Source organism: Thalassophryne amazonica, chromosome 7 (genome assembly GCF_902500255.1).
Source record: "Thalassophryne amazonica chromosome 7, fThaAma1.1, whole genome shotgun sequence".
NCBI classification, from domain to species: Eukaryota; Metazoa; Chordata; class Actinopteri; order Batrachoidiformes; family Batrachoididae; genus Thalassophryne; species Thalassophryne amazonica.
This window is the reverse complement of record NC_047109.1, coordinates 20,227,907-20,243,435: the sequence shown is the minus strand read 5'-3', so window position 1 is coordinate 20,243,435 and position 15,529 is coordinate 20,227,907. Positions and strand designations below refer to the sequence as shown.

General features: G+C 43.0%; 1 protein-coding gene across 1 annotated transcript in view; it reads left to right on the top strand.

Moving 5' to 3' along the window:
- The window catches only part of tgfb2 (transforming growth factor, beta 2), a 276,666-nt gene that overhangs the window by 115,980 nt on the left and 145,157 nt on the right, over positions 1-15,529 (top strand).

Sequence of the window (15,529 nt, the reverse complement as noted above, 5' to 3'; positions counted from 1 at the left end):
GTGTCCTTTGTCAGTGCTGTGTGACTGGGGCTTTACAAACCATACCATACCAACTTTATTTATAAAGCACTTTAACACAACCACTGTGGACACAAAGTCTAAACACTAAAACATCCATTAAAATAAACATTTAAATAAATGAGTAAGAAGTACAATTTAAAAACTAAATACACGCCACTTTGTTCATTCACGGCAGTGTTTACCACAGACATCAGTCCTCAGCAATCTGTCTGTAATGAAAATAAATCCCATGATCCAACAAGACCAAATAAAATAATTTTAAATTAATCCATCTCGCCTCCATGTGGAGCGGAGACACCACGCAGCACTGTATATGCGTCGGATGACGTGCTCATCAGTATTTAAGAGTTCCACCTGCCAAACAAAAGGGCTCTGCTGTCACAATTTGGCCATGATCTTGGCTTTGATTTTATTTTTCCCTCCTTTCTTTTGCCCATCGTCTGGCCCAGCTTTGATTTATTAGGTGTTTTATTTTCATCTTGTTTATTCTCTGTTCTGTTTTGCTTTGTCACTTTGTTTCTTTGTTACTTTTTACACTTTGGCCATAGTTCAGTTCTGTAGTAGTTTTGTTCAGCCAGTTTGTGTTTTCATTTGTTTATCATTAGTTTATCACTTGTTTATTTTGTTCTCTTCATATGTGATATTGTCTCTTATGCTTTTGAATTGTGTTTTGTTTTCTGTTATGATGTAGTCTCTGTTTTACATATAGTTTGTTTAGTCACTTTGTTTTCTTAGTCAGTTCCTGTTCAGTTTTGCCTTTGTGTTTATTTTCCTATTATTATTCTCTGATCAGTTCTTATTTAGTTTTTCTTTTGTGCTTATTATCTGATGGTTGCGTTTTAGTTCTCATGTTCATGTTCTGTTTGTAGTAATTTATTACTCTGATCTCGGTTTCTGTTTTAGCTCTGTTACCAGTTTTTCCTTCATCCCATTTGTTTGTGTTCACTCCATGCCCCTGCACCTGCCATTGTGTCTTTGTCTCTCACTTTGATTCGGTCTGCTTAGTGTTTTCATTGACTCATGCTCTTGGCACCTGTTCACGTCTTTGTCTTTTCATCACTCCACGTTGTGTTTTCTTCACCTCTCTATCTTGCACAGTGCACAACCTTTGTCCTCCAGCCACGCCCCCTTTCTAGATAATTCACCTCACGTGCACCTTGTTAACTCCTATTTAACCTCCTCCCAGCTACCATACCCCTGCCAGTTTATTGTCTTTAGTACACATTCCAGCTCCCGTATTCAGTCCTGTTTTTGCCAAGCTGTGTACTATATCCTGCTCTGTTTTCCTCGACCGTGCCTTTTGCCTCTACCCGGGTGCCTGTGTTTGCTCGTGCCTCTGAACCTATGACTGCGTTTTTGCCTCATGCCTGGTTCACACGGCAAGATAATTAGACCAATATCGGATGCAATCTTCCCCTTCCGACAATCTTAAGGACGCCCCAACAATCGTGATGATGCTAAAGATAATCTTATTAGATATTCCTGCCGTGTGTGGTGTGTTAAGAGCACTCTGATCTGCTCGGAAGGACGTTAGGGGTGCTCCGATTGCAAATCAGAGATATTTAACATTTTGGATTGTCTTGATATCGCAACGTGTGATGCCCTCCGACCACAAACTATTACGCAGCCTGCTGAATGTGACATGTAGCCAATCAGAAAGCAAGGTGACGGACGTACAGAGTGGAAAATAAAATCAAAACAGCTGTTCTGACTTACCAGAAAGTCCGGTGGTCACGCTGTCTCCACTCCTTTAAAGAACGCCTTTTCTTTTTCTTTTTGTATCATTTTTCCCCTCTTTTAAATAGTCCACAAACTATCTGTCTGTTTACTCTGAAGTCACGTTTAATCTTGAGATTTTGCGACATTTCCTGTCTGACCTGGAAATGTTTGTGTGTGAAATCTTTTCGTGTGTGGTGTGTTGTTTTTACTGTATGGCTCCACATCACACACTGTACGACCAAACCTGTCAGATATATGATTTTTTTATCTCCACGTGTGTAGTCTCTCAGGTTTTGGAAACTTACCGATAATTTTAAAATCCTGTCGTGTGAACCAGGCATAACCCTGATTGTACCTCTGCTCTGCTGATTAACCACCTGTGTACTATACCTAAGCCTGGAATAAAGACCATGATTTATCTTACACCTAAGCCTGGTCTGGGAGTCTGCATTGCAGGTCCAGCCGCTTCAGATGCCCGGCACCTGCCCATCATGACATCTGCTGGTGGTAGAAACGCAAACCAAGCCAGACTTAAGCGTTCTGACCCGCACTACACCGTGCAGTACCAACCCAAACTACTCGGTGACTGTCAGCATACGCTGGTGAAATCATCTTGATTTCACCAGTGTATGCCAGCATTTTTAATACGGTCGGCATATGCAGGCTAAGTTTTCAAGGTGTGACAGGGCCAAGAGACGGCTTGTGTTTTTATTTGAATGCACGTGCTCATGTTAAAACAGGCAAATACACATTGAACTTATATAAACTCCCCTGCTGTCCTGGTGTTGAAAGAGGTTTGTCTCTTCGTCGATTTGGTCGTGCTTGCAGTGGTGGTGTTGCTTCATGGTAGTTGACAGTATGAAGTACCTCCCTTCAGTTCTTTTCAGATTCCTTTCAGATCCTTAGTCAGGATCCTTGGCACAGTTCTCTTTCCCAGGACCGAGGAAACGGACAGAAAGAAGCCTGAAACTGTTAGACCTGAAGTGACTGACTCCACCACAGAGTTTTTGAGAGCCTGAGTTCTTTTGACTTACGCAAGTCCTGGATGCCGCTGCCATCTGAAGCTGTCCACTGTGGCCGCGCAGCATTGCGTAACAGACTGAGAAAGTGACTGTGTTAAAAGAATAACAGGTTCTCCTCCAGCACTGTCTGTATTGTTTACCTCAATGGCATAAGTCCTGTGTAAGTTGATAGTCTTAGCAGAACCAGGAGGGAAGGGGAGCAGGATGTTTGTCTGCCGTGCACAGTGCACAGGCTGAGACTGCGGGCTTGGACCGAGTTCTTGGCTGCAGACGGCAGTTATGCAACAGTCAGATTGAGTGTGCTGCAACTGTGGTCGTGACGGTGCACAAAGTTTACTAATGAATCAAAGCATGTGTGTGTGTGTGGGGGGGGAGATATACACTCCTTGTTGGAATTACTGATGTCCTGTGTATTAAGTACAGATTTTAAAATATGCTCCGAATGGTGAGGTGGAAACAGAAAGGGGTCCGATGCAGTTTTCCAGACGGCACATAGGGCACTCTGTTTGATCTGTTTTGTTGTATGAAAATCCCTTTTTGTTCCATCGCACTATGAAGGTGTGACTGATGATACAACAGTCAAACGTTGCACAATTTCTTAAGTCGCAACTGCAAAAGCGCTTTCATGCATTTTCATGGGCGTCTTGGTGGCTTCCCTCACTAGTCTCTTCTTCCACAGTCAGTTTTTTGAGAGCTGCTTCCGTAGACTCGTTTTTATTGTCATTCAGTAAAAAACATCACAAATGCTGCCACAGAACGAAATATTGATGCATTTCTTCTGTTCTGAGTTATTTTCATTAGTTACTTCATCCAAACCATCAACATGTCGATTAGACCCCATTCCTACCAGGCTGCTCAAGGAAGCCCTACCATTATTTAATGCTTCGATCTTAAATATGATTAATCTATCTTTATTAGTTGGCTATGTACCACATGCTTTTAAGGTGGCAGTAATTAAACCATTACTTAAAAAGCCATCACTTGACCCAGCTATCTTAGCTAATTATAGGCCAATCTCCAACCTTCCTTTTCTCTCAAAAATTCTTGAAAGGGTAGTTGTAAAACAGCTAACTGATCATCTGCAGAGGAATGGTCTATTTGAAGAGTTTCAGTCAGGTTTTAGAATTCATCATAGTACAGAAACAGCATTAGTGAAGGTTACAAATGATCTTCTTATGGCCTCAGACAGTGGACTCATCTCTGTGCTTGTTCTGTTAGACCTCTGTGCTGCTTTTGATACTGTTGACCATAAAACTTTATTACAGAGATTAGAGCATGCCATAGGTATTAAAGGCACTGCGCTGCGGTGGTTTGAATCATATTTATCTAATAGATTACAATTTGTTCATGTAAATGGGGAATCTTCTTCACAGACTAAGGTTAATTATGGAGTTCCACAAGATTCTGTGCTAGGACCAATTTTATTCACTTTATACATGCTTCCCTTAGGCAGTATTATTAGACGGCATTACTTAAATTTTCATTGTTACACAGATGATACCCAGCTTTATCTATCCATGAAGCCAGAGGACACACACCAATTAGCTAAACTGCAGGATTGTCTTACAGACATAAAGACATGGATGACCTCTAATTTCCTGCTTTTAAACTCAGATAAAACTGAAGTTATTGTACTTGGCCCCACAAATCTTAGAAACATGGTGTCTAACCAGATCCTTACTCTGGATGGCATTACCCTGACCTCTAGTAATACTGTGAGAAATCTTGGTCATTTTTGATCAGGATATGTCATTCAATGCGCATATTAAACAAATATGTAGGACTGCTTTTTTGCATTTGCGCAATATCTCTAAAATTACAAAAGGTCTTGTCTCAGAGTGATGCTGAAAAACTAATTCATGCATTTATTTCCTCTAGGCTGGACTATTGTAATTCATTATTATCAGGTTGTCCTAAAAGTTCCCTGAAAAGCCTTCAGTTAATTCAAAATGCTGCAGCTAGAGTACTGACAGGGACTAGAAGGAGAGAGCATATCTCACCCATATTGGCCTCTCTTCATTGGCTTCCTGTTAATTCTAGAATAGAATTTAAAATTCTTCTTCTTACTTATAAGGTTTTGAATAATCAGGTCCCATCTTATCTTAGGGACCTCATAGTACCATATCACCCCAATAGAGCGCTTCGCTCTCCGACTGCAGGCTTACTTGTAGTTCCTAGGGTTTGTAAGAGTAGAATGGGAGGCAGAGCCTTCAGCTTTCAGGCTCCTCTCCTCTGGAACCAGCTCCCAATTCGGATCAGGGAGACAGACACCCTCTCTACTTTTAAGATTAGGCTTAAAACTTTCCTTTTTGCTAAAGCTTATAGTTAGGGCTACATCAGGTGACCCTGAACCATCCCTTAGTTATGCTGCTATAGACTTAGACTGCTGGGGGGTTCCCATGATGCACTGAGTGTTTCTTTCTCTTTTTGCTCTGTATGCACCGCTCTGCATTTAATCATTAGTGATTGATCTCTGCTCCCCTCCACAGCATGTCTTTTTCCTGGTTCTCTCCCTCAGCCCCAACCAGTCCCAGCAGAAGACTGCCCCTCCCTGAGCCTGGTTCTGCTGGAGGTTTCTTCCTGTTAAAAGGGAGTTTTTCCTTCCCACTGTCGCCAAGTGCTTGCTCACAGGGGGTCGTTTTGACCGTTGGGGTTTTTACGTAATTATTGTATGGCCTTGCCTTACAATATAAAGCACCTTGGGGCAACTGTTTGTTGTGATTTGGCGCTATATAAATAAAATTGATTGATTGATTGATTGATTGATTGATTGCAAGAATAAATAAAAGCACAGAATACAAGTCCAAGGTGTATGATAGTGATAAACTGGGTTTGAAAAGAAACTAAGTGTCTCTGTATCTGTATATTCGAGGTCTGTTAGAAAAGTATCAAACCTTTCTATTTTTTTCAAAAACCTGATGGATTTGAATCATGTGTGCTTGCATGAGCCAACCTTGAACCTTCGTGCGCATGCGTGATTTTTTTTCACGTCTGTCAGTTGCGTCATTTGCTTGTAAGCAGCCTTTGTGTGAGGATGGGTGGAGTCTCTCGTCGTTTTTTCTTTGCAAGGACTGGAGCAGCGCGACTGGATCAAATTTTGCCACAAACTGGGCAATAGCCAGGTGGAAACCATTCAGATTATTCATATGGTTTTCGGTGAGGATCATCTGGGCATCACACAGATTAAGGAGCGGTACAACCGGTTTAAAGACGTCCGCACAACGGTGGAGGGCACGCCGCGCTTCGATCGACATCAACACGCTTTCACAGTGGAATGTGCCGAAAAAGTGCGCCCTCCACCGTTGTGCGGACGTCTTTAAACCGGTTGTACCGCTCCTTAATCTGTGTGATGCCCAGATGATCCTCACCGAAAGCCATCTGAATAATCCGAATGGTTTCCGCCTGGCTATTGCCCAGTTTGTGGCAAAATTTGATGCAGTTGCGCTGCTCCAGTTGTTCTGCCATTTCCTTGCAAAGAAAAAACGATGAGAGACTCCACCCATCCTCACACAAAGGCTGCTTACAAGCAAATGACGCAACCGACAGGTGTGAAAAAAATCACGCATGCGCACGAAGGTTCAAGGTTGGCTCATGCAAGCACACGTGATTCAAATCCATCAGGTTTTTGAAAAAAATAAAAAGGTCGGATACTTTTCTAACAGACCTCGTACACAGTATACAATAAATAAATAAAGGACACGGGTTATTGCACATATGAAGATGCTACAAGGATAAAGTTGCTACCAGATGCTACAGTGTATTCTAAATGCTACATTCTGTATTGCACAGTTCTTTCTATTGGTTTGTATTTAATTTTCTTATGGTGTTTGGGTAAAAGCTGCCCCTGAATTTGTCTGTTTTGCTCATCAGACTACGGGACTGTCTACCTGAGGGCAGGAGGGAAAACAGTTTGTTGACCAGAACATGAACTTTCCTGTCTAACCCAGACAGATTTACCACACAGTACCACGCTGTTTGTATTTCTTAATGATTGCTTGATTGGAATTGTTAATAGGGTTGACCAGATACTAATCTGCACTAAAAAAATAGTATTGGATTAGATACTCATTTGCAAGAGTATCAATACAAACCCCGCTGTCTTCATTTCCTACAGTTAACTCACAACTTTGCACAGCACCACTGCAGACAAACGAGCACACAGCCCCCCCTCACTCATTTAGCCATTAACGAAACCTCCTACAGCTGCTCACCTTTTGATTTAAAGCAGATGAAGACCAAGTATTTCTTTATGCCCACAGTACATCTCTAGGACATACACTGGGCCAGAGCCCTTTGGTAATACAACCCCTATTCCAATGAAGTTGAGACGCTGTGTGAAATGTAAATAAAAACAGAATACAATGATTTGCAAATCCTCTTCAACCTATATTCAATTGATATATTCAGTGGTATGTTTAGCACTGTGTTACATCACCTTTCCTTCTAACAACACTCAGTGAGTGTTTGGGAACTGAGGACAACTAATTGTGAGTGTCATGATTGGGTATAAAAGAAGCATCCCCAAAAGGCTCAGCTCTTCACAAGCAAAGATGTGGTGAGGATCACCACTTTGCGAGCTATTGCGTGGAAAAAATAGTCCAACAGTTTAAATGTTTCTCAACGTTCAGTTGCAAGGAATTTAGGGATTCCATCATCTACAGTCCATAATATAATCAGAAGATTCAGAGAATCTAGAGAACTTTCTACACATTGAATGCCCATGACCTTCGATCCCTCAGGCGGCACTGCATTAAAACCAACATCTTTGTGTAAAGGATCTTACCATGTGGGCTCAGGAACACTTCAGAAGACCATTGTCAGTTAACACAGTTCGTCGCTACATCTACAAGTGTAAGTTAAAACCATGCAAAGCGAAAGCCATATATCAACAACATCCAGAAACGCTGCCGCCTTCTGTGGGCCCGAGCTCATTTAAAATGGACAGACACAAAGTGGAAAAGTGTGCTGTGTTCTGATGAGTCCACATTTCAAATTGTTTTTGTAAATCATGGATGTCGTGTCCTTCGGACAAAAGAGGAAAAACACCATTCAGATAGTTACCAGCGCTAAGTTCAAAAGCCAGCATCTGTGATGGTATTGGGGTGGGGGTGGGGGGTGTTAGTGTCCATGGCATGCACAACTTACATATCTGTGATGGCACCATCAATGCTGAAAGGTACATCCATGCAACGTCTTTTTCAGGGACGGCCCTGCTTATTTCAGCAAGACAATGCCAAGCCACATTCTGCACATGTTACAACAGCGTGGCTTCGTAGTAAAAGAGTGCGTATACTAGACTGACCTGCCTGCAGTCCAGACCTGTTGCCCATTGAAAATGTGTGGTGCATTATGAAGCGCAAAATACAACAGTGGAGACCCCGGACTGTTGAGCAACTGAAGTCGTACATCAAGCAAGAATGGGAAAGAATTCCACCTACAAAGCTTCAACAATTACTGTCCTCAGTTCCCAAACGCTTAGTGAGTGTTGTTAGAAGGAAAGGTGATGTAACACAGTGGTAAACATACCACTGTCCCAGCTTTTTTGAAACGTGTTGCAGGCATCCATTTCAAAATGAGCAAATATTTGCACAAAAGCATTAAAGTTTATTAGTTTGAACATTAAATATCTTGTCTTTGTGGTGTATTCAATTGAATATCGGTTGAAGAGGATTTGCAAATCACTGTATTCTGTTTTTATTTTACATTTCACAACTTCATTGGAATGCCTTGGAAACAGTGCGAGGCGACAGCTTGGATTGCAGCATTTTATTACGGCTTTGGCTGGCTTTTCTTTGTGACAAAGGCATTACTCTTGGCTCTTCTGGTGGTTGTAGGCATGCAGCAGTCCCAGACAAAGGGTTTTTAGACAGGATTTAATTATGCAGTAGCAGAGCAAATTAACACGCGCCTGTTCAGCCAGCTGCCATAACCGGAAGTCCTTATGCTACATTTTTACATATATTTTGGAAATTTACAATTTACATTTGCGTTCTAAGTTATAAAAATGGTTTGTGAAACATATTTCTATTTTTCACAGTAAAAACTAACTTTCTGATTCTAATTTTAGGTTTTGGGGTGAATTTAGGGTCACTGTTTTAATGCAGTATGTCAGAATGAAAGAAAAACTATAAAGTCAGTAGTCGCTATCAAATAGTTTTGGAATCAAGTATTCTATTGATTATTTTATCGATTAATCGAGTAATCAGATAAAAAGTGCTTTTGTGTTTTTAAACAATATCAGTAGTGGCAGGGCTCTCCCTAAGGGCCCCTTCATACTTACAGTAACAGGATTTAAGCCGACTAGTGCACGAAGGAGGAATTGCATGCCATTCTGTGAGAGCCCATTGGATTCTTCTCACAGCAGGTGTCTGCCAAATACCAGGTGACGCACACGAACATCTACCACCGCTCCCCTGACACTTACAAAATGTGTGGCCAGAGCAGATGATCGCTTTCGAGCTGGATGTGAAATTTGTCTAAGTGACACCATGAGTGTGGCATTGCAAAAAGCAACACACGTGGTGATGTGTCTCGCATGTGTGCACGTGTGTCGCGCACCCCTCCTCCCCCTCGAAACATGTGGCATATGTGTTTCGCCCCCCCGTGCTCCCCTTATACATGTGGCATGTGGGGGTGGGGCACACTTGCATAAAATGCTTATGTGTGTACAGACATGAAGACATGCGGGGCCGGACAGCCAGGTCAGAGCGCACACAGCATGGGGAGGCACCTCCCAGCTGCTGACCAGAGACACAAATGATGGCTCAGTGCACAGGACGCATCACAGTGCAAACACAGAGACCACAGCCAGGCCAGGTATTGTAATAAGTACTACACTACCTACATACATGATTACATAACAAATAACTAACAAATTGATCAAATAACAGAGAATGACACGTTTGTGTCATACGTACCATGTTAGGACGGACGTGAACTTACAACTGTCTACTGTGATGCACATGTGTCAGCTTGCTGTCCTCACGTGGACATACATAAAAACATATATCGCTGTTGTGACGGGCTGCAGCGAATGAACGTATGACGCACACATTGACAGGCTGCCCCAGGTGAAATGGACCGTCAGATCATAACACTCAGCGGGCGATCTGAATGTCACGTTACCCATGTGAGCTCTGTTCCACATGATGTGGTGTCTGTGCCGCGCAGCGCTGTCCACAGGACACGCGTGTCGGGCCGGACACACCAGGCCAGCAGATGTGAACACGATAGAGTGCATGAGCTGCTTCATTCATGTCATGTCTGTACGTCTCTGACCATGGGTCATCTACAGAGGAGCAGACAGTTCATACTTGTATAAGCTCGATAAGAGGGAAACAATAAAATGTGGTGTTTTTTATGGTGTGTGGTTTGATTAATCAAAAATGTTTGCATTTCATTGATACACTGTATACATGTTACAAATGTGCAATAAACTTATTTGAGAGGAAAAATGTACAGAAAAACAATTTAAAATGTGGGTGATGAGAATCTTTTTTTTCTTTTTTTTTTTTTTTTACACATTTGCGCTGCATAATTTTCAATTTGAAAAGTTAGAATTCCCAAGTCACAATAGGACTAGACTGGGGGCATTCACGTCAAAGTGTGAAAATCTCACCTTGTCATTGTCAATCAGATTTTGTCATCTCTCTATTGCCCCCCCCCCCCCCCCCCCCCCCCCCCAAAAAAAAGGCCCAGCTTTCCTCCCTGAGTCAGCAGGTGCATTTCTGGAAAACACCTTACTCTGCATTTGTCTGCATTTCTTGGCATGTGATGTACATTTTAGGAAAAGCAGAAACATCCTGCCAGCTGACAGTGAAACAAACACTGCTTCAGCTGATAACGAAGCTTCTGAGTTGTACAGAGAGACAGGAGGTGACACATTTCACCCCGAAACTCTTAATTTTTTCAGAGTCTGTCGGATTTTGGAACCTAATATGTGGTGACACTGCTGTTTGTGTCGCTGGATGCTATTTCAGTCCCGCCGTGAACATGCACTCGGAATGTCTCCATGACGCACATGGATTTCTTACATTGCCAAAGAGGCGGAATACATTATTTTCAGGAGATGATGAACTTTCTATCTAATTGTGAGAGAACTTCATGAAGTGCTCTGAGACACGGGCTGGCATTGGCACGCGATCTGTGCGTGAGGACTCCTTTGGTGGAGTGGACTTTGGAAATCACAAGTGGATGAGAGCCCTGTTCAGTTTTTTGTTTTTGTTTTTTTGCATTTTGTTCTTCTCAGTGGAACTGGTAGGGTTTATTTTTAATTTACTTTGAGAGTCTAGCTTGATGTGATCTGTTCTGTAATGGAGCAACACACACTGCACTCACCCGTGACTGCATCAGAATGAACAGTTATCACTTAAAAATGAGTCATCATAACACGACATCACACTTCCGTAACCTTTGTTATTAATCTGTGGCTCCATTTTTAATGTTAGCAGTGACATTCCTTTCAAGCGCACACTGGGGCATTTTTCTCAAAGAAACATTGTCAAAACACTCGGAAATGTTATTATTTCAGTGCATCATGTCCTTTAAATAGAGAAAAATGTAAATAATCCTTGCCAGCACCAAAATCTCAAAGTGTGTCTTGGTACCTGAAGAGTTTCAAATTCCATTCTGCTGGTTTCTTTATAAAAGCCTTCCTGTTCACTGTCACAGGGACTGAATTCGTGTAACGCTTGTGCTTTGTCATTGTGTTGTCTGGATGTAAACTGTTGGGGCTCAAGGATGCATGGCACAGAATGTTGGGCACAAAATGCAGACTCGAGGACAAGGTCTTATAAGTAAAAAATAATCTTTATCGTTTACACAAGCAGGGGTATGGTACACGGGAAGGCAGGCAGCGAAACAGACGTACAGATAAGTGCAAAGCAAAAACATGGGTGAGACGCAGGCTGGGTTCAAAAACACTGTGAGATACTGTATCATAGGCTGAGGCAAAAACAAGGTCTGGTAAACAAAGCAAGGTCGTAACACTATGAGGCAAAACAAGACAAAGAAAAAAAGGCTGGAACGTGGATACTAGGGTTGCGATGAACTGAAAGGGGAGTGGAGAAAGTGAAGGACCTAAATACACAGGTGGGTAATTAGGTTAACAAAGATGAAACAGGCAAGTGCAAGAGTGTAAGTGAACATATGGGGGAAACAGAGACATTGAAGAGAATGTACGTGAAAGAAATACAAATGGTGACCAAAATCAGTGAACATAAAGATAACAAACTAAACACATGGCTAAAGTCTAAAAGACAATAAACATAACAAAGTAACCTATTGGAAAAACAGCATAACACAAGTGATTACTGGACAGAAACCATGAATGAATTAAACACATTACTAAAGTATGAAAAACAGAAAATACAAAATAAACAGAAACCAAAATCAGAGGCTACGGAATACAGAACAGAAAATAAATGATGAACTCAAAACAAAACTAATGACTAGAATATTGAACTGTGGAACGGGGAAATGAGAGACCCGACACCACCCGGGGCTGAATCCTGACATAAACAGGATAAAATAAAGAGCTTAAGTTGTGAAATTTCCCCGCAAAAATGGGTTTGAGCACAGTCATATTCCCACCAAGTCTGCTCTAAAATGTCACGAGATGACACCACTTAGTACAGCGACACTAGATGGCAGTATAACTGTGCAGTACCATTAATCCATTGTCTGGGGAGAGCCCTGCCGTTGTTGAATGCAAGTGCTAATATTTTTACCTTTTCACATAATTTCCACCAGCAATTGAATTTGTGTTCCAATGGGACTTGTGCTGTGGTTTGTTGTATTTTATAGAGAAGCTTGAATCTTCGACTGGACTCCAGTCTAGTCGAAGATTCAAACTTCTCTACTATGGAAACCACCTGGACAACTGAGAGCCTACACAGAAACTTTGTTGTATTTTGTTTGACCCGAGGGGACTTGTGCTGTAGTTTGTTTTGTGTCACCTGACGGGACTTGTGCTGTAGTTTGTTGTGTTTTGTGTCACTCAGTGGGACCTGTGCTGTAGTTTGTTGCATTTGGTGTCACCCCGGTGGGACCTGTGCTGTAGTTTGTTGCGTTTGGTGTCACCTGATAGGACCTGTGCTGTAGTTTGTTGTGTTTGATGTGATCTGATGGGACCTGTGCTGTAGTTTGTTGTGTTTGGTGTGACCCGATGGGACTTATGCTGTAGTTTGTGTTTTGTGTCACCTGATGGGACTTGTGCTGTAGTTTGCTGCATTTGATGTGACCCGATGGGACTTGTGTGGTAGTTTGTTGCATTTGGTGTCACCCGGTGGGTCCTGTGCTGTAGTTTTGTTGCATTTGGTGTGACCCGATGGGACTTGTGCTGCAGTTTTTTGTCTTTGGTGTGATCTGATGGCACCGATGGCACCTGTGCTGTAGTTTGTTGCATTTGGTGTGACCTGATGGGACTTGTGCTGTAGTTTATGTTTTGTGTCACCCAACGGGACGTGGGCTGTAGTTTGTTGTTTTGTGTCACCCAATGGGACCTGTACTGTAGTTTGATGCAATTGGTGTCACCTGATGGGGACTTGTGCTGCATTTTGTTGTTTGGTGTGATCCGATGGGACCTGTGCTGTAGTTTGTTGTGTTTTGTGTGACCCGATGGGACTTGTGCTGTAGTTTGCTGCGTTTGATGTGACCCGATGGGACTTGTGCGGTAGTTTGTTGCGTTTGGTGTCACCCGGTGGGTCCTGTGCTGTAGTTTTGTTGCATTTGGTGTCACCCGGTGGGTCCTGTGCTGTAGTTTTGTTGCATTTGTTGTGACCCGATGGGACTTGTGCTGCAGTTTGTTACATTTGGTGTCACCCGATGAGACCTGTGTTGTAGTTTGTTGTTTGGTGTGACCCGATGGGACTTATGCTGTAGTTTGTTGTGTTTTGTGTCACCCGATGGGACTTGTGCTGTAGTTTGCTGCGTTTGATGTGACCCGATGGGACTTGTGCGGTAGTTTGTTGCATTTGGTGTCACCCGGTGGGTCCTGTGCTGTAGTTTTGTTGCATTTGGTGTCACCCGGTGGGTCCTGTGCTGTAGTTTTGTTGCATTTGTTGTGACCCGATGGGACTTGTGCTGCAGTTTGTTGCGTTTGGTGTCACCTGATGAGACTTGTGCTGCAGTTTGTTGTGTTTGGTGTGATCTGATGGCACCGATGGCACCTGTGCTGTAGTTTGTTGCATTTGGTGTGACCTGATGGGACTTGTGCTGTAGTTTGTTTTGTGTCACCCAACGGGACGTGGGCTGTAGTTTGTTGTGTGTCACCCAATGGGACCTGTACTGTAGTTTTTTGCAATTGGTGTCACCTGATGGGGACTTGTGCTGCATTTTGTTGTGTTTGGTGTGATTCGATGGGACCTGTGCTGTAGTTTGTTGTGTTTTGTGTGACCCGATGGGACTTGTGGTGTAGTTTATTTTTTGTGTCACCCGGCAGGACTTGTGCTGTAGTTTGTTGTGTTTTGTGTCACCCGATGGGACATGTGCTTGTTGCGTTTGGTGTGACCCGATGGGACCTGTGCTGTAGTTTGTTGTGTTTGGTTTCACCTGATGGGACCTGTGCTGTGTTTGTTGTGTTTGATGGTATGCAATGGGACCTGTGCTGTAGTTTGTTGTTTGGTGTGACCCCATGGGACTTGTGCTGTAGTTTGTTGTTTGTTACACGATGAGACCTGTGCTGTAGTTTGTTGTTTGGTGTGACCCCATGGGACTTGTGCTGTAGTTTGTTGCATTTTGTGTGACCCGATGGGACCTGTGCTGTAGTTTGTTGTTTAATGTTACGCGATGAGACTTGTGCTGTAGTTTGTTTGGTGTCACCCGATGGGACTTGTGCTGTAGTTTGTTGTGTTTGACGGTATGCAATGGGACCTGTGCTGTAGTTTGTTGTGTTTGGTGTGACCCCATGGGACTTGTGCTGTAGTTTGTTGTGTTTGATGTTACGCGATGAGACCTGTGCTGTAGTTTGTTGTGTTTGATGTTACGCGATGAGACCTGTGCTGTAGTTTGTTGTGTTTGATGTTACGCGATGAGACCTGTGCTGTAGTTTGTTGTGTTTGGTGTGACCCAATGACACCTATGCTGTAGTTTGTTGCAATTTGTGTGACCCGATGGGACCTGTGCTGCAGTTTGTTGCATTTGGTGTCACCTGATGAGACTTTTGCTGCAATTTGTTGTGTTTGGTGTGATCTGATGGCACCGATGGCACCTGTGCTGTAGTTTGTTGCATTTGGTGTGACCTGATGGGACTTGTGCTGTAGTTTATGTTTTGTGTCACCCAACGGGACGTGGGCTGTAGTTTGTTGTGTTTTGTGTCACCCAATGGGACCTGTACTGTAGTTTGTTGCAATTGGTGTCACCTGATGGGGACTTGTGCTGCATTTTGTTGTTTGGTGTGATCCGATGGGACCTGTGCTGTAGTTTGTTGTGTTTTGTGTGACCCGATGGGACATGTGGTGTAGTTTATTTTTTGTGTCACTCGGCAGGACTTGTGCTGTAGTTTGTTGTGTTTGGTGTCACCCGATGTGACTTGTGCTGTAGTTTGTTGCATTTGGTTTCACCTGATGGGACCTGTGCTGTGTTTGTTGTGTTTGGTGTGACCCCATGGGACTTGTGCTGTAGTTTATTGTGTTCTGTGTCACACGATGAGACTTGTGCTGTAGTTTGTTGCATTTGGTGTCACCCGATGGGACTTGTGCTGTAGTTTGTTGTGTTTGACGGTATGCAATGGGACCTGTGCTGTAGTTTGTTGTGTTTGGTGTGACCCC